Raw genomic sequence first — 25,234 nt, 5'->3', positions numbered from 1 at the left:
AAAGAAGAGGATAAAGAAAACCGTCAACGAATATTTTAATTTCTACGATGTTTAAATAAGTCCTTTTAAGGACTACAACACATTACACAATCAACACAAAATTACACACATACACAAAACAAAAAACACTTTAAACCCCCATACAATAAATCGTAACTAACTATTGTTTTTTTTAAAAAAAACGATATTTATTTACGTTTACTGTATGCAATGGTTCCAAGGCCCGTGACATGATATGATATTGGATTTATCCACTATCAATTGTGTTACAAATGGTGAGGAGAGTGTTTTACACATTTTTTAAGTATTTTCAAAATAGTAGAAAGTGGTGCGATAGACATATGCTTGCAATATTACGTTTATGTATGCGAAACATTATTTCTTTACTTCTTTACAAGAGCGTGATGTTATGAACAACAAATGCAAGTAATGAATAATGATAAACTTACACAAGAAGGTAGGTTTCGCATACATAAATTAGAGAGTTATCTTGAGATTTTTTTTTGTTTTCACATAGATGTGCTTTCTTGTATAAGTTTATCATTACTCATTACTTGCATTTGTTGTTCATAACATCCCGGTCTTGTAAAGAAGTTTCATGAAGACGTTTCTTAAGATATATATAGTCGAGTGTTTTTTAGGCCTACTGGGGAGAGATATCACTCTAAAAAAAATCTCAACGCACCGCGGTTGCTACCTCTGGGGTGGTGTGGAAATGCAACAACACTCTAAACCCCCATACAGTAATGTAAAGGTGAGGAGAGTGTTCCAACACATAAATTCATTTCATAACTTTTTTTTTACAGATCCAGACGCAACCGGATTTAACCGGTTACAACAACTCAAGTCACTTTTGTATTAGTGACCCGATAATAATAATAAAAAAAAAAAAATTTCTTTATCGCTTCCGCTCTTATTAGAGACGACGTTCGAGTTCGCACGTACGCACTAACGGCTAGTGCGCATGCGCCGATTCGAATTCCAACGCTGCGATTGGTCAATCGGACAACTTCAGACCACGTCGGTCCCACAATTCTTCAGTCGAGCGCCGCATCTCGCACGGTAAACACGTCTGCGTCACTCCGCTGACGCACGCACGCAAACACACGCGCAGCAGACACCGCCGCCACCGCCTCCCGGTGCACGATCCACGACGAGAACCTCTCTCCGTCGCGGTAACGCCTCCCGACGCCATCGCCTGGACGACCAGGATCATCCTCGAGGTACGTCTATATTCACTTGTGTGTATATGTATGTGTGTGCGCGTGTGTGTGTGTGTGTGTGTGTTTGTGTGTTGCAGCAGACATCGCCGCCACCGCCTCCCGGTGCACGATCCACGACGAGAACCTCTCTCCGTCGCGGTAACGCCTCCCGACGCCATCGCCTGGACGACCAGGATCATCCTCGAGGTACGTCTATATTCACTTGTGTGTATATATGTATGTGTGTGCGCGTGTGTGTGTACAGACTGATGTTACGTTAAAATTCACAGCTTACGTAGAACATTTTTCACTCATTACATCAGGGAGTCACCGCAGCCGATTGGTTTAAGGCGTCAGTCGGTCGCGTCCCGTCATGACCGGGTTCGAATCCTCTAGCCGACAGATTTTTTTTCACTTTAAATATTATTCATTTATTTAATTCAAATCGACCGCCACACAACAGTGATACCAACCTTTGAAATATTTCTTCAATATATAAACATGTCAACAAAAAATAAATCAAGTTGGTAACACTGACTCACATCGACATAAAATAAATCAAGTTGGCAACATTGACGGGGTACCGGCGCCAATGACGTCACAATCCAAGATGGCTGACCACCGCCATCTTGGAATCCAAGATGGCGGACAGCCGCCATCTTGGAATGACGTCACTGTTTGGCGCCGTACCACCATTTCCGTACTACTAACAAACTTACTTAAAATTATTAAAAAAAAAGAAAAGTAATTAATTTTTGTATAATAATAAGAATGGCTAGCATATTTTCTTTGGTTTTTAAAAAAATAATTATTGGTACATTAATTTAAATTCTTTTTTTATACCAAAGAACAAATCTGCAGTATTATTACAATGAATTATAATAGTCATAAATCAAACCCAAATACATTCAAAGTTGTTGTATCGAGGAAAAGATAAACAAAGAACAATAAGGTAAACTGATACCGTTGGCCCTACATTTACTTTTTATCGTGTTTATCTTGACATAGTGAAATATACCGACATTATTTAAATATTTACAATAACAAACATTTATTAAATATACATAAGCATAAGTCCGCTTAGAATTTAGCGCAATTTTATGTTAATGATTCTTTGATACACTTTTAAAATTTGCTTTTATTTATTAGTTTTTTCTTTTTTAATAACAGATTAACCCAAGAGTAAGTTACGTAAAAAAATATAATACAATAATATGATTTATGAATTTCCTTCTTAATTTAAATCTACTTTTTTGTAGTGAATAATATGAACTATGTCAGTGTAAAAATCTCATTAAAGAAATACCTTATTGAGTTTATTGCATTTTTTTTATTTTTCCCCCTCTCTTACCCTTTTTCTATTACAAACATTGAACCTTCTCTTACAAAACCCACGACTCTTGTTTTGGTGTTCCCATTTAAGCGAGTGGAATGTTATCTGAATACTAGATATAGAGAATAGTTCTTGCCCCTTTGAAACTCACGAACCGACGAAATAATTTCCTATCTACTGTCTACTGTTTGTTTGAGATCTGACAAGAGAGGAAGTTAAAGAAGAAAGGAGGAATAGTGGAGAGGGTGTTGAGAGTTTGCGTTGTGTCAGAAGCAAAAAGCTTTATTAATTACTTAATATAAACCGCAAGTAACTAAGATACACGACAACCTACTTAGGGTGTAATATAATTCACATGTCATGCCGTAAATATGAGGATTCTGCAGCGAATTTTATTATTATAGCATGATATAACAAAAATATTTAGGAATCAGCGGTTTAAGAACACGATAAAAAAATTACTGATCCTTTGAAAATTAAATCTAGTTTTATTCCTTTGTACATCGATACAACTTTGTAACATATGTATAGATAGTTTACAATTCAAATCTGTAGCTTCCTTTTACAGAAAATATTTCATTAACTCCCCTCATAAAAATAACCAAGAGGGAAACAAAATAATTTTTATGGAATACTTATTTTTAAACAAAGGTAAAATCTGTCAAAGGTATCAATCAAATAAATATGTAACTGAGGAAATCGTAAATCCTTCTGCATTTAAGTAAATTTTAATATTTGTAGTTTTTTTAAGAACAGTTATTTATTTATTCAATAAATTAATTTATATTTTATTATTTTTTTATATATTATGAGGAATAGTTTTTTCTGAAAAGCTCCTTTAATTGTAGAGTTATTTGAAAATAAAATTTTAAGTCTTTTGTTAATTTATTTTTAATTTTTTTAGAATTGGTCACTCTACATTGCCTGAGTTTAATTATTTAAACGTTATTTTTCGTTAACATTAATTTTTTTTTCAAGCTATAATCTTCTGCCGACTCTCGTCATCATTTTTTTTACTATTTTTCTGCGTCCTTCAGTGTGATTCTCCTGTTGTTTCCTCTTCCGTCGCTTTAAATCTTTTAAATTGTACTTTTTTCTTGAAAATTTCCGTCTTAAATTTCTTCAACTCTTATTCAAATCTCTTGGAGATCCTTTATTATCTCTAAAAGCTAATTGCTTTTACTTTTGTGATTATCAGAAAAAATTGAAAATCTTTTTTCATTCATTCTCTTTAATTGTCCGCCAAGCAATATTCCCCGTTTTTTAATTGTGTCGATTATTATTTCAATTTTTTTTTTAATTTCCTCGTTTGATCTTAAAACATTTTTATTAGTTTCATATTTCGAGCTATTTTTTTATTTTTTTTTTTACCGGTATTACTCCCGCCACCACCTCATTCGGTCGCCCGAAAACATAAGACCGAATGTCGTGCTACGAAGGGCTACTGTGCCTCGGAACAGTTCATGCGACCAGTCTCCTAACTAGGTCCTAGAGCTAAACAACAGCGTCTACAGTATAAGCATGATACAATACACCACTTGTTTTGTGTCCAGCCGTTCACTTATCATATATCAAACTAAATTAGGTAGCGCTTTCTCCACTAAATCGACTGAGAGAACCTTTCTCGATGCAGTAGTAGCCTCATACAAGATTGTTTTAAAAACACCAGTGCATACAATCAAGGATCTGCGCTGGGCACTCCTTAAATTTAGAATAAGTGCTCTATTTCTATCCTACCTATGCACCCACACGGGTGCCGCATAACTGGTTATACTTTTGAAGACACCTTGGTACACCATGTACAATTGACGGCCCGACAGCCTATAGTCCTTCCGAGCAATTCTAAGCTTGTGCAGCACAGAGACGGCGTTCGCCGCTACTTCTTTAATATGGTTACTAAACAGCAACTTCTCATCAAACAAAACACCTAGGTACTTATGAACTCTAACTCGGCTGATATCACAGCCTTTATATTTAATATGGGGGTTTCGACTGTATGATAATTTGTCTGCGCCTTTCAGAAGCATATACTTCGTCTTGGGAACAGAAATCTTTAAATTTTAATTGTCCATCCAGCCCTCTACAGCTGACAAAGCTGCCTACGCTCTTTCTTCCAGCTATGGTCGTGAATTACCACGAACTGAAAGGAGACAGTCATCGGTGAAAGTTTGGGCTGCCACCCCCTCTGGGAATGTCAGCCCCAGAAATCCGTCAAAAACCAGGTTCCACAGTAGGGGACCGAAAACGGGAACTCTGCGGGTTTCTCCTGGTTACGGACTTTTCCACGACCAGCCGTGCGACTTTGAACAGAGCTGTGCAATTAGACAAATAGTCTCGCACCACGGCCTGTAGGGCTTTGGAAATATTGCGGCGTTCTAACTCATAAAAGACACCTTATAGACAACTTATAGAAGACAGAACTCCAACACAAGGAAGGAAATGCTATCTTTATGTCAATAAAAACTGTCAAAACATATTTACAGTCGCAGGTTTTCGCCTCGGTAAGACCATTTAAGATGCAATCCTCGGTCCCAACCCCTTCCATGAAGCCATATTGGCCTCAATTTAGAAAATCGTTCATATCAATGCTTTCCCGGAGCCGTTCCAGCAGTTTACCGACAACCGGCAAGAGGCTGATGGGTCGATAACTGCCAACCTCACTCGGATCCCTTCCAAGTGTTAAGAGCATCCTCACGAAACCTATCTTCCAAGAAGTCGGAAAACAGCCCCAACTAAGGCACCCCTAGAACAGCCTAACAAGTGGTTCTTTTATGAGGCAGTCATATCGTCGTATGACGATATGAAGCAGTCATATGACGCAATGTATCTGGAATGGCAATTTCGTATTTACTTCTTAATTCGTTGTACCTAATTCCGGCTGGTCTGGAATAGGTAGCACGACGTTCGTATAATGCAGCCATAGGATGGTTGTTGAAAAGTTTATTATTTATATGGGCAGGATAAGCCCATATATTTGCTGCGTATCTTAGTAAAAGGATCTCTCTTCTATAATGTAGTGGCATTATTCCGGCTTCAGACATCAGACTAGCCGTCGGACTTGTGCGGAAAGCGCCTGTTACATATCTTATTCCGCTATTATGAACTACGTCTAACTTTTTTAAATGCGACTTTCTAGCGGATGAATATACGATACATCCGTAGTCTAGTTTAGATTGAACCAATTCTTTATACAATCTCAATAATGTCTCTTTGTCTGAGCCCCAATTTAAGTTCGATAAACATTTTATAATGTTTAGGGCTCTTTTGCATCTATCACTCAAGTCCTGTATATGTAATCCCCATGTAAGGGATTTATCCAATACTAATACTAAATATCTTACATTGCCTTTATATTGTATTGGATTATCATCAATTGTCAACGCAGGACTTTGATGAGGAATTCTCTTCCTACAAAAGTGTACACAGCACGTTTTTTCTGGTGAGAATTGGAATCCGTTATTCTTTGCAACTTCATTTAGAGCATTGATCGCTCGTTGCAATTTGTACCTCACCATAGCAGTCTTTTTGCTGGCATACACAATTGCCAGATCATCAACATAAACACTTTTGCTGATTTGGAATGGCTAATATCAATTTATTAATGGCAATGGCAAACAAGGTACCGCTCAACGGCGAACCTTGTGGTATGCCATTTTCCAAATTTCTTACAGATGAATATTCGCTACTGACTCGTACTTGGAAAGTACGGTCATTCATATAGTTGCTCAGTAAGACTGGCAGGTTGCCACGAATGCCCCGTTCATGTATCTGGAGCATTATACCATGACGCCAGGTCATATCGAAAGCCTTCTGAAGATCAAAGAAGACTCCGACACAATGTTTCCTTTTAATGAAGCTGTTATATATAACGTCCTCTAAGCTGATCATTTGATCAGTGGTAGAATGGTATTGCCGAAAACCTGCTTGATACGGTGATATCAGGTTTTCTTTTTCCAAAACCCAGACGAGTCGATTATTAATCATTTTTTCTAGTATTTTTCCCATAGCACACGTCAGAGAAATAGGACGATAGCTATTGGGGTCTGTTAAATTTTTATTTTTCTTTTGTACTGGACAACATGAGCATTTTTGCACTGCTGCGGGTACGTTCCATCCCGCCATATTTTATTATAAAGTTCTAATAATCTACGCTTTGCAGTGGTATTCAGCTGCCTGATCATATTATAGTGGATTTCATCCGGACCAGCAGCTGTGTTACCTGATTTTTCCAACGCCTTCGCGAATTCTTCCATTTTAAAAGGTACATTATATGAGTAATTATACTCAGTTCTGAAGTTTAATAGACCTTCAAGTTGTTCTTTTTTAGTGCGAAAATCTTCTTCGTAGTTGGCCGTTCTGCTGGCCTTTTCGAAGTGATTGGATAACAGCTCTGCAATTTCATATGGAGTGTCTTTTATTTCATCTTCATCTTGGAGGCTAGTTATGGGAGCAAAATCATTGCGCCCACAAATCGCCTTCACTTTCCTCAAACATCTGATGCAGTAGTAGTTTTGTCAATGGATGACACGTATTGCAGCCAGGATCGTTTTTTCGAGTCATCATAAGACGTTTTGCATACGCCCTGTATTTCTTAAAGGCAACAAGATTTTCTATACTAAGGCATTATACGCCCTTTTCTTTCTTTTTATAGCTTCACTTATTTCATCGTTCTACCATGGAACGGGTTTTTTCGTAAGTTTCCCAGATGTTTTGGGAATTTATCTTGATACCGACTCAATTATTGCATTTGTTATGGCGTCGACATCGTCTCCGATAAATCCAGTTGTTTCTGGGAGTATCGTTCTCGCTGTGAAGCTCGTCCAGTTTGCCTTTTCAATACCCATCTTTTAGGGATGGGATATATTGTTCTTGTAACATCAGTTACAATTTGCACCGGGAAATGATCGCTTCCATGCAGATCGTCAATGACATGGAAGCTGTACCTCGGTGCTATCGATCCGCTTATAAGTGCAAGATCTATACAGGACGTCGATCCATCTCTGGCATTGAAAAAGGTTCCTGATCCGTCGTTTAAAATAATAAGTTCTGAATTCATCAGGAACCCTTCCAGTTCTCTTCCACGGGGATCTACTCGATCCGATCCCCAAAGAGAATTATGAGCGTTAAAGTCACCCACCAGTAAAGCAGGTGGGGGAAGCTCGGAAATTAGTTTTGCTATGTCATCCTTATTCCAATTAAAATTCGGCAAGTATATGCTGCAGACAGTGATCTGAATCGGACGCTTCATTCTAACGGCGACCGCTTGTAGGTTTGTGTTTAGAACAACCGCTTCGGTGGTAGCTCTAGTCGATGTTAATATAGCTACTCCACCTCTAACTCTTATATTTGGCGGTTGATCTCGCCGAAATATGTCGAATCCTTTTAATTAAAAATTTTCATTTCGGCGGAAATGCGTTTCTTGCAGACATATACACATCGGGTCTACGTCATGTACCAAGCGTTGGAGCTCATGGATGTTTGAAAAACATCCATTGATGTTCCATTGTACAATCGACTCGCTAATTTTTAATTAAATTATGTCCTAGGGTTTCCTTTCGGCCATCCTTTTTTTCTTTTCTTCTCCATATTGCGAACGGCATCATTTTCGCGGAGAACGTCGTCGACGGTCTCCGAATCGGAGACCACCGAAGCCGCCGACGACGACGGACATGGATCGGCGTCGGTTTCAGGCGCCGATTGAGAGGCGCAACCTGGCCGCTCCCCAACCCGGGGGGCGCACCGGTCACCGCCTGTGGGAGGGGGGACACTCGCCCCCCCTATGTGATTTTTTGTGGCCTCTGAGGCTTAGAGGCCACTTCAGGTGCAGGAGGCTTGGGAGCCTCCATAACAGTCTCTGTAGGTATTATCGTTTTCTTGTCATCAAGAGTCTCACTAAGACGGACTTGGCATTCTGCTTTGGCGTCCGTTTTCTTCAGAGAAAGAGCAGCTTTCGCTGTTTTATCTTCGGGAGTAGGCTGTACTAATATCTTTGGCTTTATTGGGTCTTTAATATTGAAAGATTTCATTTTATTGTCAATAATTCTTTCAATCATGTTAGCCAAGGTCGGAGCAAGTTTACTGATGAGCTGACTTTCATCTACAGCAATTGGAGCAGGAGCAGGAACAGTAGCCGCAGCTTGAGCATAAGATGTTGTTGCTCTGGGTTTGCGGGCGTTAACAATCTTTTTGGCTTCGATGTAGCTGACTTTCTGAAGAGTTTTAACTTCCTGCACAGCTACTTCTTCTTTGTAGACAGGATAATTCCTGGATCCACATGAATGCTGTCCCTTGCAATTGATGCATGTAGGGGGCTCTTTACACGGCTCTCCCTAATGCACCTCTTCGCCGCACACGCATATTTGCGTTCTCTCACATTTGATGGCGGTGTGGACAAAACGTTGGCACTTGAAGCATCGCATTGGTTGCGAGATAAATGCCCGCACATCCAATCGATGTATCCCCGCTCTAATCTTCTCCGGCAAGGTAGGCCGGTTAAATGTGAGAACATGAGAGGCTGAAGGTAGGACTTCGCCATTCCTTCTCATGTTCAATCGGCGACACTCTATGACTCCCTGCGTTGACAACTCCTCAACAATTTCCTGCTCCGTGCAATTTAGAAGATCCCGACAGACGACCACACCTCTTGAGGTGTTGAGCGTACCGTGGGTATCGACATGTACAGCCAGTTCTCCAATCTTTTTAAGCCCTAAAATCTTTTGAGACTGGACATCATTTACAGTCTCAACATGAAGTCCCATGAAGGTCTTCCTTATTTCTTTTACAGGGCCACCAGCGCATATGGTTATCTCCCGAGCGATGAGAAAAGGACTCACCTTCGAAAAATTTCCATCCTCCTTGGTAATAACCAAATATTTAGGTTTCGGTGCATTATTGCTCTTGAAAAAAGTTTTTTGTAAGCTTTTTCTAGCCTCAATCTCTATCCTTTTAGTTTCCGCACTTTTTCTCCGTTTTGCCTCAGGCGAAACGGCTGGTTCTAAACGAGGGTGTTTGCGTGAACCCTCTGCCACGTTTAATTGTTCAGTTTGCATGACCAATAAATCCCTTCTGTAGTAAGGCTAGCCGCTGGGGTACACCCCCACTCCAGGGCTACCAACCCTGAGGTCCGTTTCGGTACTCCGGTGGAACCGGCATATGTCCTGGCAGAGAGCGGATGCGCAGTCTCTGCACTGACTCCAGGCCCTTACACACCGAGGCTTTCAGGGCTCTCATGCTCCGAACAACATGGGCACCTTAACTACATGCTTGCCATCGCGGGGGGCATGTGGACAACGAAAGGTCTCCGTTACACCTGCAAATAACTTCGACCGTGGCCGCCACATCACCAGCTCTAAGTTTGGTATATGTCCACTTCCTAATCAATAAATTGTTCATATCCTGCAGGTAGCCGTAAAATCCAATCCATGAGGGGACCTGAAGTTGGAAACAGGTCAAAAGAAAAGCATATCCGAGGAATTTACTCGGAGCCCCGTTAGCCAGCTATATGTATTGTACATAAGTACGAGTTGTACATAGTACTACGAGTACTACGAGTTGTACATTGTTTTAATATTATTTTTTTTAAGATATTTTTTCAATTTATTCAAATCTAAAAAAAAAAAAAATCCAATCATTATTCATACTGCTAAACTATTTTCTTCTAGTTATAATTTTTATTTTTTTTTAGTAGACAAGGTCCTTAAAAATTTGAGTAAACCAATGAGATCAACGCGCATATGTAAAAACAAACAAAAAATATTTTACTTGCTTAAACAATAATTTAATAATTCTAATAAAATTAACTATGCAAAAAATATCGTTAAATAGTAAAACAAAAAAAAATATGTGCACATATATATATATATATATATATATATATATATATATATATATATGATCTTGTCCTTGACTACTGGTTGTGAAGATCACACAAAACATTCAAGATTACCTACTAAATCAATTATAGAATTTAGTGATAGAATTTACTAATATAATACTGATATAATTTAATACATCAGTAATATAATACATATATTTCTGATATAATTTATTAATTATACAATTATAGTGATAGAATTTCTACTAGGACAAAGAGTTTTTAATCGCTTTACAACTTTTTTAAATGAAATATTAGATTAAAAATATTTATTTTCTATGTTATTACAAGTAGATCTATTTATTTATTTTTTCGTTTAAATGTTTATATAATAAATTAAAATCGTTGTTACTAAATATAGTATTTCATTTTTTTGTTTATGCGTTGAATATTAAGGTTATAAATGTAATTTTCTTCTTTTTGTAGTTATCATACATGTTCGCTCAAAACTAAAAACATGTCATACATGTAGCATACATTTATAAACTTAATAAATAATTTTGGTTTATATTTAACATATTTATTGCCCACATCTAATTCTGTGTCTTTATCTGAAAATATTAAGCCAAAAATTATTTAAGCTGGTGTAATAGATCAAAGAGTTAATGCTTCTGTCAATAAAAAAAGTTGCAAAACTGTTGAATCCCGTTATAACTACTTATAAAAACCGTTAAATATATTTGTCGTTAAAAAGGTTAACTTTTTTCAATGTTTGTGGCTGGATATTTAATACAGCTTGTTCACTATTGACTTTCAATTGTTCAAGTGTTCGTGGTTTGTTGCTGTAGGCTTTTTCTTTGAGGTAACCCCATAGAAAAAAATCCGTCGCAGTCAGATCTGGAGATCTTGGTGGCCACAAGCCTCGACCTATAACACGATTACCAAAGAATTCCTCAACGAAATCTGAAGTTGAACCTGCGTAGTGAGATGTCGCACCGTGATGTTGTAGCCAGCAGTGTCTGTCTTCCTCTTCCAAGAGTGCAATGAACTGAAATAAAATATCCTGATATCGTTCTGCATTAATGGTGTACTCGAAAAAAATAGGACCGATTATTTTCTTCCGCGATATCGCGCACCACACGCCCAACTTCTGCGGGTGTAATTGTTTGGTGTAAACATGGGGATTTTCAGCACTCCAAATTCTACTGTTTTGGCTGTTTACGTAGCCATCCAAATGAAACCGTGCTTCATCTGTGAAAAATAACGAATCCATAATATTAATTCCCTCACGCAGAAATCGACGGAATCGTTGACAATATTGTAGCCGTTTTTCTTTGTCGGGCTCAAGAAGTTGATGAACCGTTTGAATGCGATAAGGTCGTAATTGTAATTGTTTGGTCGCCCGATGAACAGTCGATTTAGACAAATTAATTTCAGCAGACAAACGTCTGATCGATTTATTTGGCGAGGCGAGTAATCGGTCTTTGATTTCAGTGACTGTATCTGTATTCAACACTAACGCAGATCTTTTGTGTTCCTTGTTATTAACAGAACCGGTCTCTCTAAATTTTTCAACTAACCTTAATACTGATGTTTTGTTAGGAGCTGGTTTATCTGGGTACTTATGGCGAAACAAATCTTGCACTGCAACCACTGATTTCGTACTGAAGTACTACTCAACAATGAAAACACGTTTATCTAGCGAAAACACCATCTTGTCTCTAGTAATACACTGAACGTTATGATTGCATTGTTGTTACTATCGGTAGTGTTCTACTGCGTCGCCGCGATGTTCAGATGTTGGACGAGTCCATTTCAGTAACGAGTAAGGGAGTAAGCTTGACTTTTGAAATTTCATGGATGAGTGATTGATGGGTTGAGTTTTATATGGGACACTCTGTTGATAGCTGATTTTTTCGATGCTAAAAAAAGGAATCGCCTTGTTAAATTTATTTTTTTCAATTTTCAGGTCAGATTTGATATAAAACAACTAGATTTACCTCTTAATTTTGGTTTCAAGAATTACAATCTGGCTTAATTTTTGAAGGTGCAGAAATCAAAGCGAAATATTTCGCCACCCGATATCTATATCTTACCAAGAAAATGAGTAAAATCCATTTATAAAATTTTTAATTTAATGTACTCTGTTATAATAAATACGGTTCTTTAGAACCTACATTTAAATCTTACTTAATCTTAGAAAATTAAAAAGTCTTTTTTTAAATTTCTTTTAGTAAAATTTATTAGTGAATAATTTCTAATAGTAAATCGTATTTAGATTTGGTTGTCTTTATTAAAATCATAAAAAGGTTTTGGTTTGCATCAGTGTGGCCTATTATCAAAACGAATTAACAAATTAAATAAATACAGTTTATTTTAGTAATAAAATATAAATACTAGCACATTATTTATATTTAATATGAAGCCAATTTGAAAAGCTAACTAGTGTAATACTATAAAAGATGAAAGTAAAACACTTCCTAAAAAAATCTTCTAAATATCTTTCTAAGGAAATCGCCTTGTTATAAATCGATCCGTTTTTTCAATTGCTGTGGCAATACTGGTCGACGCATGGGTCGGGTTTGGAAATTTTATGTATTGAGGTAGAAGTAGACAAAAAAAAGGGGTGAACTTACAGAGAAAGAGACCGATGCCTCGATATGAAACTTACATTTTCTTCCTTTGTTTAACCTTACCTTTTTGTCTTTATAGTCTTAGTAGACCGTCTGTATGGGTTTAAAACAATCACCTTACCGCTATTCCACCTTCCGTTCATTTACGTACTTTATTGTTTTAGTATACACTCGCATATTCGTTTACATTCATCTTCCTTCTGGTGAAACCTAATTTTATTCTGAAAGATTTAACTTTGAAATTAATGTACCTGTACAGCATTATTGTTCTCTCATTAGTATCGTTAACAATATATGTAAATGAAAATACATTTCTAATATTACTTTTACTGTGTTATTTTTTATTATGATTACAAATGCACACACAAAAACATTATGATCACACACACACACACACAAACACAGAGGTTCATAAAATATATTCACTATAATAATCTATCATTGCTGCGTACAGCTGAAAGAAGAAATTTTGTGTATCAGTTTCTTAAAAATAGTCGCAATTTCAGTAACCTATTAATTTCTGTTGTTGGAAGAAGTGGGAAAAGTAGTTCCTAAATCTGTCGAGATTCGATAAAATTTGTCATTATCTGAAAAAATACTGTATTTTTGGGATCCATTTACACAATTAGTTGTAAACCACGGTCGATAAATCTATTTTTTTGGCTCGAATTATACACACTGCTGCCAAACCTTTTTTAATGGAAACAATAACTAATGTCTATGATATTTATACTTTTGACTGAATACTAGACTCGAACAACTATTCATTCATATATTACGAACCTTCATTCCAGTCCTTCACTCGCTCATACTCACCGTTCATGAGTGCGTTACCCATTAAAATGAGAGTAATTCTGCGTCAACAAAAGTCAACCGATCCACGAGTGACTAAAAAGTAATTTTTTTACTTTTTAACTGTTTAATTTTATTTGCTAAAAACTTTATTTAATAAGTTAATTTATAATATCCGGCGTCGCTCCGAGCAATAGTTTTTATTTATTACCCGCTTTACCGCTTACCGGTAAGCGGTAAAAATCAGCTGATCTAGTTTGAAACAACCTTTGTCTTCTTGTTCTTTATCTGTTTAGCTTCCGGAACCGCCGTAAGATATTATTTCAGAAGACGAATGAGGATGATATGTATGAAATAAATAAAAACTTCTTTTTTTTGATGTATGTTTTTATTTAATAGTTTTTATATTGGTCTAGAGACGAGGAAGAGGCAAATTAAAAAAATAGACAGGTTAATAGTCGAAACTGTTTGTTAAATACTTAATCTAAAAATGCCCTGTAATCAACTGATGATGACCTTTTTCATATTTAGACATTTAGTTTTAGAACGATCAGTTTTAAATTTAAAAAAAAATTATGACAACTGTGGGTTGTTTCTGATGCACGGCTTACACACACAACTTAATTTAAAATATTTCATTTTATTTACATATAATATTTGTTCGTTTATTTAATTCAATGATTCTAACTAAAGAGCGCGCGCATACCGTATTTAATTTGCGCGGGTATGGCGGTAGCAGCGGTGACGGTCAGCACTTACTAAAATAATGTGATTTCGCAACTTGCATATAGAAATTTCGCTTGTACGGTCGGCAGGCTGATGTAGCCGCGAGGCTTAACGCACCAGGTACCAAGCGGACTGGGAGATCGAGTTCGAGATCTAGCCAGATGAGTTATTTTTTTACACTTAAAATATTTTAATCATTTATTTAATTCTACCGCTCACCTGTGACGGCACAATATAGCAGTAGTTTAGAATATTTTTGGGTGTACGGGTGCGATTTTGCACACTATTTTTGTAAATATAGTTATTTTTTAGTTGTTAACAAATGCGCCTAAGAAAGGTATGACCTTAATTAGGTGAAATCTCGAGATACTGAGGGTGACCTTGCTCTACAGCCTCACCCCCTTGACTTTTTAGGTTGAAAATTTAATGGCATCAATGCCCCATATATAGAAGTAATCTGCCCAAGTGTGGTTAAAATCGGTCCAGTACTTCTGGAGATATAAGGTAATTTAGAGACCAACACCGAAAACACACATGCGCGCTGCATTAACATCTGGAAAATTTCTATCCGGTTTTTTGGGTTCTTTAGGTGTCTAAACGTCAAGATCCGATGAAAACCGCATATGTCCAAATTGAATCGATTATAATAATTTCCCTTTTAGAGCGATAGCGCTATCTAGACGGGAAAGAAATAAGTTATTTCTTATGTATACCTTTAATTATATACTTCGTTCATTTTACTAAAAACAGAATTCCTTAAATGTTTAACAAAATTTGAAAAGTACATATATTTGGGGATAACTAGATTTCCGTTATGCTAAATTTAATAACTTTGAATGATATTTGGGGGTTTTACACCCATTATCCTCGCGATTCAATAAAGATGAAAAGAAAATTAATAAATAAGTATTTATTAATATTTTAATCATGCATGCTTTGTTTTTTATTTTTTTAAATGCAGCTTTTATATAATAATGAGGGACATGTTGCACCGACAACTTTGCTAAAATACAAATAACATAAGGAAAAATTTGGTGTATAGATTCTCTTATTTATTGGAATAATTATTTATTATTAAAGATAAGCCACTACAAGTGCCTCCAATTATATGTCTATAATGGAATTTTAGATATTGATTCAATAGCCAAAATTTTAATCAAATATTATTTCTAGTTGTTTGTTAGACTAAGGTAAAAAAACTATTTTACTTTTTTAAAAGGTAATATTTTTAGTAGAGGTAAAAAAAAATTCTAAATTTTCTGTTAATTTTTGTTATAATCTAGAGAGGGGGTAAATGACAGGTATGCAAATAAAAGGTTATTCAGAGAGTATAAGGATCATTTTAAGTTGACTTTTACTAAAAACCTGCTGAGACGGTTTATTACTTCAGTTTTAGTTCCCCGCCAAATTAGATTTAATGCAAAACTACAAAATTTGATTATGAATAGACAAGTCCATTATATATAAAAAGAAAATACGTAGAACAGCTTTGATAGGATTTACTTCTTTTTTTCTTTTTTCTGCTTAGCCTACGGGAATTACCGTTTCGGTATTACTTCAGAGGATGAATGAGGATGATGTGTATGAGTGTAAATGAAGTGTAGTCTCAGTTCGACCATTCCTGATGTGTGGTTAATTGAAACCCAACCACCAAAGAACACCGGTATCCACGATCTAGTGTTTAAATCCATGTAAAACTAACTGCCTTTACTACGGACTTGAACGCTGGAACTCTCTACTTCCAAATCAGCTGATTTGGGAAGACGCGTTCACCACTACCGGTGGGTAGTATTTACTTCCACAGACAGGAAACGTAACGTAACAGACACTGACGATATCGAACGTCTCGGAAACAGTAAAATATTTGCCTTTCTTTCTCCCATTTGACTAACATAGCGAACTGATTTTTACTTATTGTGTAATACCTTAAATTCAAAACCTAAACCGACAACGATTGTTAACGTCTATATGCCTACAAGCGCCCATGATGATGATGAGGTAGAATGTGTATACGAAGAGATTGATGAAGCAATTAAACACGTAAAAGGAGATGAAAATTTAATAATAGTTGGAGATTGGAATGCAAGCATTGGAAAAGGCAAGGAAGGAAATATAGTGGGTGAATACGGGCTGGGCAAAAGGAATGAAAGAGGGGACCGACTTATAGAGTTTTGCACGAAGTATAATTTAGTAATTGCCAACACCCAATTTAAAAATCATAATAGAAGAATATACACTTGGAAAAAGCCAGGCGATACTGGAAGGTATCAGATAGATTATATCATGGTTAAGCAAAGATTTAGAAATCAACTCGGTGACTGCAAAACTTACCCTGGAGCAGACATTGATAGCGACCATAATTTGGTGATAATGAAATGTAGATTGGGGTTTAAAAACCTGAAGAAAAGGTGTCAGATGAATCGGTGGAATTTAGAGAAGCTTGAGGAAGAGGAGGTAAAGAAGATTTTTGAGGAGGACATCGCTAGAGGTCTGAGTAAAAAAGATAAGATAGAAAATGTAGAAGAAGAATGGGAGAATCTTAAAAAGGAAATTCTTAAATCAGCAGAAGCGAACTTAGGCGGAATAAAGAGAACTGGTAGAAAACCTTGGGTTTCAGACGATATATTGCAGCTGATGGATGAACGTAGAAAATATAAGAATGCTAGTGATGAAGAAAGTAAAAGGAACTATCGGCAATTAAGAAATGCTATAAACAGGAAGTGCAAACTGGCGAAAGAAGAGTGGATTAAAGAAAAGTGTTCAGAAGTGGAAAGAGAAATGAACATTGGTAAAATAGACGGAGCATACAGGAAAGTTAAGGAAAATTTTGGGGTACATAAATTAAAATCTAATAATGTGTTAAACAAAGATGGTACACCTATATATAATACGAAAGGTAAAGTCGATAGATGGGTGGAATATATTGAAGAGTTATACGGAGGAAATGAATTAGAAAATGGTTTTATAGAGGAAGAAGAGGAAGTTGAGGAGGATGAAATGGGAGAAACAATACTGAGATCTGAATTTAAGAGAGCATTAAAAGATTTAAATGGCAGGAAGGCTCCTGGAATAGACGGAATACCTGTAGAATTACTGCGCAGTGCAGGGGAGGAGGCGATTGATAGATTATACAAACTGGTGTGTAATATTTATGAAAAAGGGGAATTTCCGTCAGACTTCAAAAAAAGTGTTATAGTAATGATACCAAAGAAATCAGGAGCAGATAAATGTGAAGAATACAGAACAATTAGTTTAACTAGTCATGCATCAAAAATCTTAACTAGAATTCTATACAGAAGAATTGAGAGGAGAGTGGAGGAAGTGTTAGGAGAAGACCAATTTGGTTTCAGGAAAAGTATAGGGACACGGGAAGCAATTTTAGGCCTCAGATTAATAGTAGAAGGAAGATTAAAGAAAAACAAACCAACATACTTGGCGTTTATAGACCTAGAAAAGGCATTCGATAACGTAGACTGGAATAAAATGTTCAGCATTTTAAAAAAATTAGGGTTCAAATACAGAGATAGAAGAACAATTGCTAACATGTACAGGAACCAAACAGCAACAGTAGCAATTGAAGAACATAAGAAAGAAGCCATAATAAGAAAGGGAGTCCGACAAGGATGTTCTCTATCTCCGTTACTTTTTAATCTTTACATGGAACTAGCAGTTAATGATGTTAAAGAACAATTTAGATTCGGAGTAACAGTACAAGGTGAAAAGATAAAGATGCTACGATTTGCTGATGATATAGTAATTCTAGCCGAGAATAAAAAGGATTTAGAAGAAACAATGAACGGCATAGATGAAGTCCTACGCAAGAACTATCGCATGAAAATAAACAAGAACAAAACAAAAGTAATGAAATGTAGTAGAAATAACAAAGATGGACCACTGAATGTGAAAATAGGAGGAGAAAAGATTATGGAGGTAGAAGAATTTTGTTATTTGGGAAGTAGAATTACTAAAGATGGACGAAGCAGGAGCGATATAAAATGCCGAATAGCACAAGCTAAACGAGCCTTCAGTAAGAAATATAAGTTGTTTACATCAAAAATTAATTTAAATGTCAGGAAAAGATTTTTGAAAGTGTATGTTTGGAGTGTCGCTTTATATGGAAGTGAAACTTGGACAATCGGAGTATCTGAGAAGAAAAGGTTAGAAGCTTTTGAAATGTGGTGCTATAGGAGAATGTTAAAAATCAGATGGGTGGATAAAGTGACAAATGAGGAGGTATTGCGGCAAATAGATGAAGAAAGAAGCATTTGGAAAAATATAGTTAAAAGAAGAGACAGACTTATAGGCCACATACTAAGGCATCCTGGAGTAGTCGCTTTAATTTTGGAAGGACAGGTAGAAGGGAAAAATTGTGTAGGCAGGCCACGTTTGGAATATGTAAAACAAATTGTTAGGGATGTAGGATGTAGAGGGTATACTGAAATGAAACGACTAGCACTAGATAGGGAATCTTGGAGAGCTGCATCAAACCAGTCAAGTGACTGAAGACAAAAAAAAAAAAAAAAAAAAGTGTAATACCTTATTAATTATAAACGTACACTTACATAAACTTCAGCTTATTAACGTGATTAAGTTATTAAAATTAAATTTATTAATTCATTAAAACCGAATTAAATTACGTTAAAACTAGATGTAAATGATCTTAATTATGTATGTAGTCTGGGTCCGTGATCTCATATGACTGCCATTAAGGACGTCTCAGACAGACTCTTGAGCGGACCAGAAACAAACAAACATTTCTTTGGGAGAAAGTCGTGCTTTAAAGATCTGTGTGTGAATGCCTTAAAGGTTACGCTACACAAAATATGAAAATGCCGTATAAAGCTCTGAAGAATACTTGTGGCTGCCATTTTACAAGTCTGTTACGTTCATTGGCTGTAATCATAAATGGACTTTAATAAACCGAAATTATTTTTCCGTAGAAAATGGCGGTTAAAGCAGGTGTAACGAACTGAATTAAAATCACAATCTGTTCTTGAGATATATACCTTTTGGTTTAAAAATCTGAATAAAAGACAATCTGAAAAAGATTCATGGTCGGAAATAAGTTTTTATTTCAATTTTCCTATTACTGACCCGAAAAAATTTGTAAAGTTTAATAGTTTCAATCGTGTTGATTTTTGGTTTTATATATATTAGAGTTTTTTAAAGTTTCAGCAAATGAACAGGGATTAATTGTTTGTCAGATGAAATTACTTTTTAGCTAATTCCATGTAGAAAATAGATATCTACTTTCAAAATGAAAGTATAAACATCTCGGGCAATGCGGGTAGCACACTAGTAATCAATTCAAGTGAACAGATAGCAGGTATTGTCAAGATTTCCTGACAAGTCAACATAATGCTTCCCAGTTAAAAAAAAAAAATTAATGAAATGAATTGTTGATTTCATTTTTATTGTTTCTTCAGTTAACGAGCATCAAATCTATCTCAGTATTTATTTACATACGTAAGTTTATTCCAAGTAAAAAGTAGAAATATTGCTCTCTATGAAAAATCGCGCCATTCACTTACTGAAGAAATTGGTTGAAAAATAAAATTATCAATAAAATCGCTGATATATCGAGCAAGATAAGCCCAATTTGAATAAATTACGTAAAAAGTATAATTTAACTTTTTTGTAAAATTTTATTTGCGAGAATGACTCACAAGTGATAGATTTATTAATCTGTCACCGGGCTTGATTTGATAAAATTTTACTGCACGAAATATGACATTGCAAATATCCGTAGCAGAGGCACCGCGATTCGCTCGGAATGAGGAAATTCACGACTATCTTTGATTGCCTTATGTTCGTGACAAGATCAAACTGTTCGGTTTGTTAGATCTTTTTTTTTTTAACCTCCGGATCCACCGTTAGGCATTCTTCAGAGGATGACATGAACGATTTGTAGCGTGTGTATAAATGCCATGCCTGACCGGGATTCGAACCCGAGACCTCCGGATGAAAGGTCGAGACACTAGCACTCGCGCCACGGAAGCCGGCTTAAGTTACAGATTGCGATTAGATAGTCATGTGAACTTTCTAGCAATTAATATTCTAAATAATAGTGAAGATGTCCTCCGACTGAAACGCCAACACGTACTGGACTTGGGATATCTGAGTGATCCTTGAACTGCTTCGGTATAAGATATATGATAAACGTCTTTATTATGCCTTATTGAGGAGCCTAGTGCCCTTCTATTTCTTTCCTTAAACATTTTATGTTACTATTTTATCTGAATCTATTGTTTTATATTGTTGTGAATTCTTTTATGATTTGTTTCTTCACTAGACAATTGTGATCTCTTGATTCTTTATGATGCCAATTAATGCAAGTGTGTTCATTTGTATAGAATTTGTATGTATATTCTGTTTATTTATATATGCACGCTTTTTTGAGGGTGTTCCTGGAAACCCTTCTTCAAGTACTTTTTGTGATGCAGTTTAATTGTGGTTTCTTAATCGGAACCGACCGTAAATACACGATTTGTATGAAAAAAAAATTACCCTGAAAAATAAGACATATTCTCAGTTTACAATCTTTCGCACTTTAAAAATGGAGTCATCTAGATAAATTTACCATTCTAGAAAAAACCATTCCTAAAACTTCAGTAATAATTTCAAGCGGAATTATTTTGAACAATAGTAAAAATAAATCTCTGATAAGAATAAATAAAATTTATATCTTAATACGGGAGATAATTCAACGATTCAAAAAGCCCATAAAATTTTCGTTTGCCCATAATGACTTTCAAGGATGATATCAAAGGAGATAAATGTGTAGATTGGTATTTGTTACTACTTGTAGTTAAAAACGAGGTGATGTTTGATAGTAAAATCTCAGTCAATCAATCATTTTGCAATTTGATTTTTGTCCATGATTTTGGATTTGTACAATTTAAAAAAAGAATTTTAAAAAATAAATATACGTATTTAGAAAGAGCAGATGTAATTCCGTAATTGAGTTCTTTTTTTTCATTTTATTATCTTCAAGAAGTAATCGGGATATAGACTTTTAAATCAGTTTATTTCACGCGAAATGGAAGGTAATTAAAATTAAAAGGTCAGATGAAATAAATTATTTTTAAATTAAAAGGACTTTGAATTTTCTATAATATAAACGGTCATTGTCTCTTGAGAATTGTTCTCACCTGGATGTAGTCATATCTGTTCTAGTGATACTTTTAAAGTATCACAAGAACAAAGAGTATCACTTGTGATATATAACATTTTACGAATGAGATGAAAAGGTAAATTAAACTAATCTGTATTTACATTAGCAAACGCTTACCAATTTACCACATTTTTAAAATGTGGTAAACAAAAAATGTTTAGTGAACTCTGTTCAGAGATACACTTTTGTAATGGAGTGTATCGAGATTCACTCGACGCAAAACGTTATTAATGCAGTTGATTCATGTTTAATATTCACCTTTAGTTCATCAGTAATGTGGGAAATTGATTCATAAACTCTATCGTTCAAATACCTCCAAAGAAAAAAATTGCAACTAGACAAAATCTGGGAAACGCAGAGGCCCCGGCCCTTTGCTGACAATTCGTTCATCTAAAAAAACCGTACAAATGTGTGCTAATGAATCGCTTGATATGTGACACACTGCTTCATCTTGTTGAAAGAAGACGTACTCTTTTTTACGATCTATTAACTCAGCGTAGAATTCTATCGTACCCTACGATTAAAATATTGGCCTCACTATCCGATTCCTGAAATAGCCCACCATACATCGATGAGAAGTGGACGCTTAAACATACGGTGAGGATTTTCAGTCAACCAGTACCTAGTGATGTGAGAGTTAACACGCCCAAATAAATGAAATCATATCTTGTCTGACGTGAAATACAACATCGGGTCTGTCTGCCCAACGACAACGTATTTCGGAAGCCAGTCGCAAAAACTTCGATTTATTTGTCTGTTCTATTAAGTTGTTACAGGAGACGGTTACAGATTTAAATCGTAAAAAATCTTATAGATTTTTTCGGTTCAGCAGAAATTCTTCTTTGAGTATCGGCTAAGACGAGTTAATCATAATTTTTTTTGATCGACTTACTAAATGGCGCGCACGTACGCGCGTGCACATACACACACATTTGTATGTATGCAAGAACACAAGATTATTGTATGAATAGATGAAATATGTACTTATAAACAGATCAGAATGCTCGTATGTATGATTTTTTTAGTTATGTGTACGATTGTTCTTTTAAATCGCGAGAACCGCAGCTTGAATTTGAGCGATTCTTTTACCAGTTTAAATTTTAAGAATGACTTTAGTCAAAAATTTATTCAGATAACTTCATTGCTGATGAGCAATGAGGCGTAAACCGAGATCGTATCATACTTTACACCGTAAGTTTTCTTGTAGTAAAGTATTTAGTCGCTTACTAAATCAAGACCGGTCACAGAAATTCAAGTTTTTCCTGCAAGTGAAATTTTAGAAAAAAAATAGAATTATAATTCTTACGTATTTTAGTCAATTCGGGGCTACTCGTGCTGGATATATCAGTTATTTTGTAGACAGTTTTATAGTATAATTTATTTTTTGGGCAGTGGAATTAGATAATTTTTCGTGTTCAAAATAAAATCTGCTTTTGGGTGAATTTTTTAAATTTCAATCTGAGCCCATTGTTTTGATTTATCATTTATCAAGATTACGCATGAGCGATGCAACTTGTTTTTTTTATACATTAGTCATAAATTTATTTTAAACATTCATACTAACATGGACGATTAAAATCTTGGCAATAACTGCTATTTTATTCAGTTTAAATTATTAACCATTGGGCTGCGAGCTCACGGTTCGCACGGTGAAAAATAAGTTTATGATATATACTTTTACTTAGGTGGAATTAAAAAAAATGGGCGAAGTAATTTCATCGTTGAAAATGTTAAACCGGCTTCCGTTTGTTGAAACTGCAGAAACTGTTTTTATATATAAACAATTAATCTTTGGAGATTGTTTCGATCATCATAGAAGAAACACCGGATGAAGTTACTTTCGTTAACATAGTTTATTCCATTTGCCTTTTCTTATTTTATTTTAACCGGAAAAAATTATCTTGCAAATATAACAGTAGTTTTAAATAAAACCCAAAACGAATAATATATAACAGAATCAAAAATTGATCTTACAAGAACTTAGTAATCCAAACTATATAACATGTTAATAACTTCCATAAAACCAAGAAATATAAAATCCCTCAATAAATTTGTGCAATTATGACTAAAGCCGAAAAAGCTTCTGATTATTTATCTTAGAGATTAAATGTAAGATAAGCAAGCATACACGTAAAATACGCAAAAAGAACCAAATTTTTGTCAAAGCAGTTTAAAATAAGTATTGACGAGTAATTCGTATCGAATAACAGTTACAAAACGAAGAGCTTGATAAATTTCACAGTAGGAGGTGCCACTTTCCCTCAGACAGACCACGCTGTACAACTGATAGCTAAGAACTAAAAATTTCGCGGCAGAAAAAAAATGGCTAGTAGCATCAAACCAGCCAAATTACTGATGCCCTTTCCATAAAGAGTACAAATATTTAAACAAATATCTAACAGTATTTTAATTTAATTACTGTACAGTTTATAGCACTTATTTTGTTATATATACTTTGTTATATATTTTATATTTCTAGTTTTTTTGTTTCGTTATTTTTTTTTCAATAAATAATGTTACGAAAGATAAATACAAAGTGAATTTCTCTATTAAAAAAATTTCAATTCTATATTTATTTTTCTTTATTTAAAATTTACTGTCATAATAAAAAGTATATTTTTGGTTATTAAAAATTGTACACAGTTGAATCGGTTTACAGATCTGATTTATAGTAAAGAATTGTTAGAATAAAATACCTCTTCGAAAATTGTAAGAAACTAATATTTATACACTGTCACACCTCAAGGTTTGTTAGTAAGGCCGACAAAGGGGGTGGATTCGTGACTCAACATGCAGGAAATGGATCTTAGCGCTTCCAGTAGCAACACGACCCGATTCGCCACGTGTTTCAGTAATCCTTCAGGCTGTTGTCTAATAAAACAACTCGTCTCTATATTTCTAGTCACATACGTACAAACCCTTAGCTTAGTTCAACAAATACTGCTCAACAATTTTGTGCCGTACTTAACCTTTCCTTCTGACTATTCGTGCATAAAGAGACATTTACTCGTTTGTCTCATAAATGAAACTGTTAATCGAAGACATTTACATTCATCTTCCACTGGTACTTAAAATGTTAAATATATTTAAATTAAAAAATAAACAAATTTTTTCTCTGAAAAAATTGTATATTTGATGACGACTACCGGTCTATAGATTTCTATAAACATCTAAAAGAATTAAATATATGAGAACTGGAAAAATAGTGGCTGTACAGTATACTCTGGCTGTAAGTAATGTTGTCTCTTTTATAGGTTTGAACTATTTTTTCATTTCTATTACGATTAGTAAGTACAGTTTCTTGAATTTACTGGCTTTTAATGTGTCTTCTGCTCTACAGTGATTGTGAAATGTGAAATGTTATAAAAAAGTCAGCGTCAAAAATTGAAAACAAAATTCTAGAGTAGGTTTTGAAAAATATGCAGTATAAGGAAAAGATTATTAATCGAAATTTAGTTTAATAAATGGAATCGTTTCCAAATTTTTATTTATGTTTAATCATGTTACTGCTATGTAAAAAAAAAAATCATGAGTTTTAATCTACGAGCATGTAATAGCAGT

At 35.1% G+C, this 25,234-nt stretch overlaps 1 protein-coding gene across 1 annotated transcript in view; it reads left to right on the top strand.

Moving 5' to 3' along the window:
- The window catches only part of LOC142319847 (uncharacterized), a 45,401-nt gene that overhangs the window by 10,042 nt on the left and 10,125 nt on the right, over window positions 1-25,234 (top strand). The gene's annotated exons all lie outside the window — the stretch shown is intronic.

The sequence above is a fragment of the Lycorma delicatula genome, chromosome 2, assembly GCF_047948215.1.
Source record: "Lycorma delicatula isolate Av1 chromosome 2, ASM4794821v1, whole genome shotgun sequence".
Lineage (NCBI taxonomy): Eukaryota > Metazoa > Arthropoda > Insecta > Hemiptera > Fulgoridae > Lycorma > Lycorma delicatula.
This window is presented reverse-complemented; position numbering and strand designations above follow the sequence as displayed.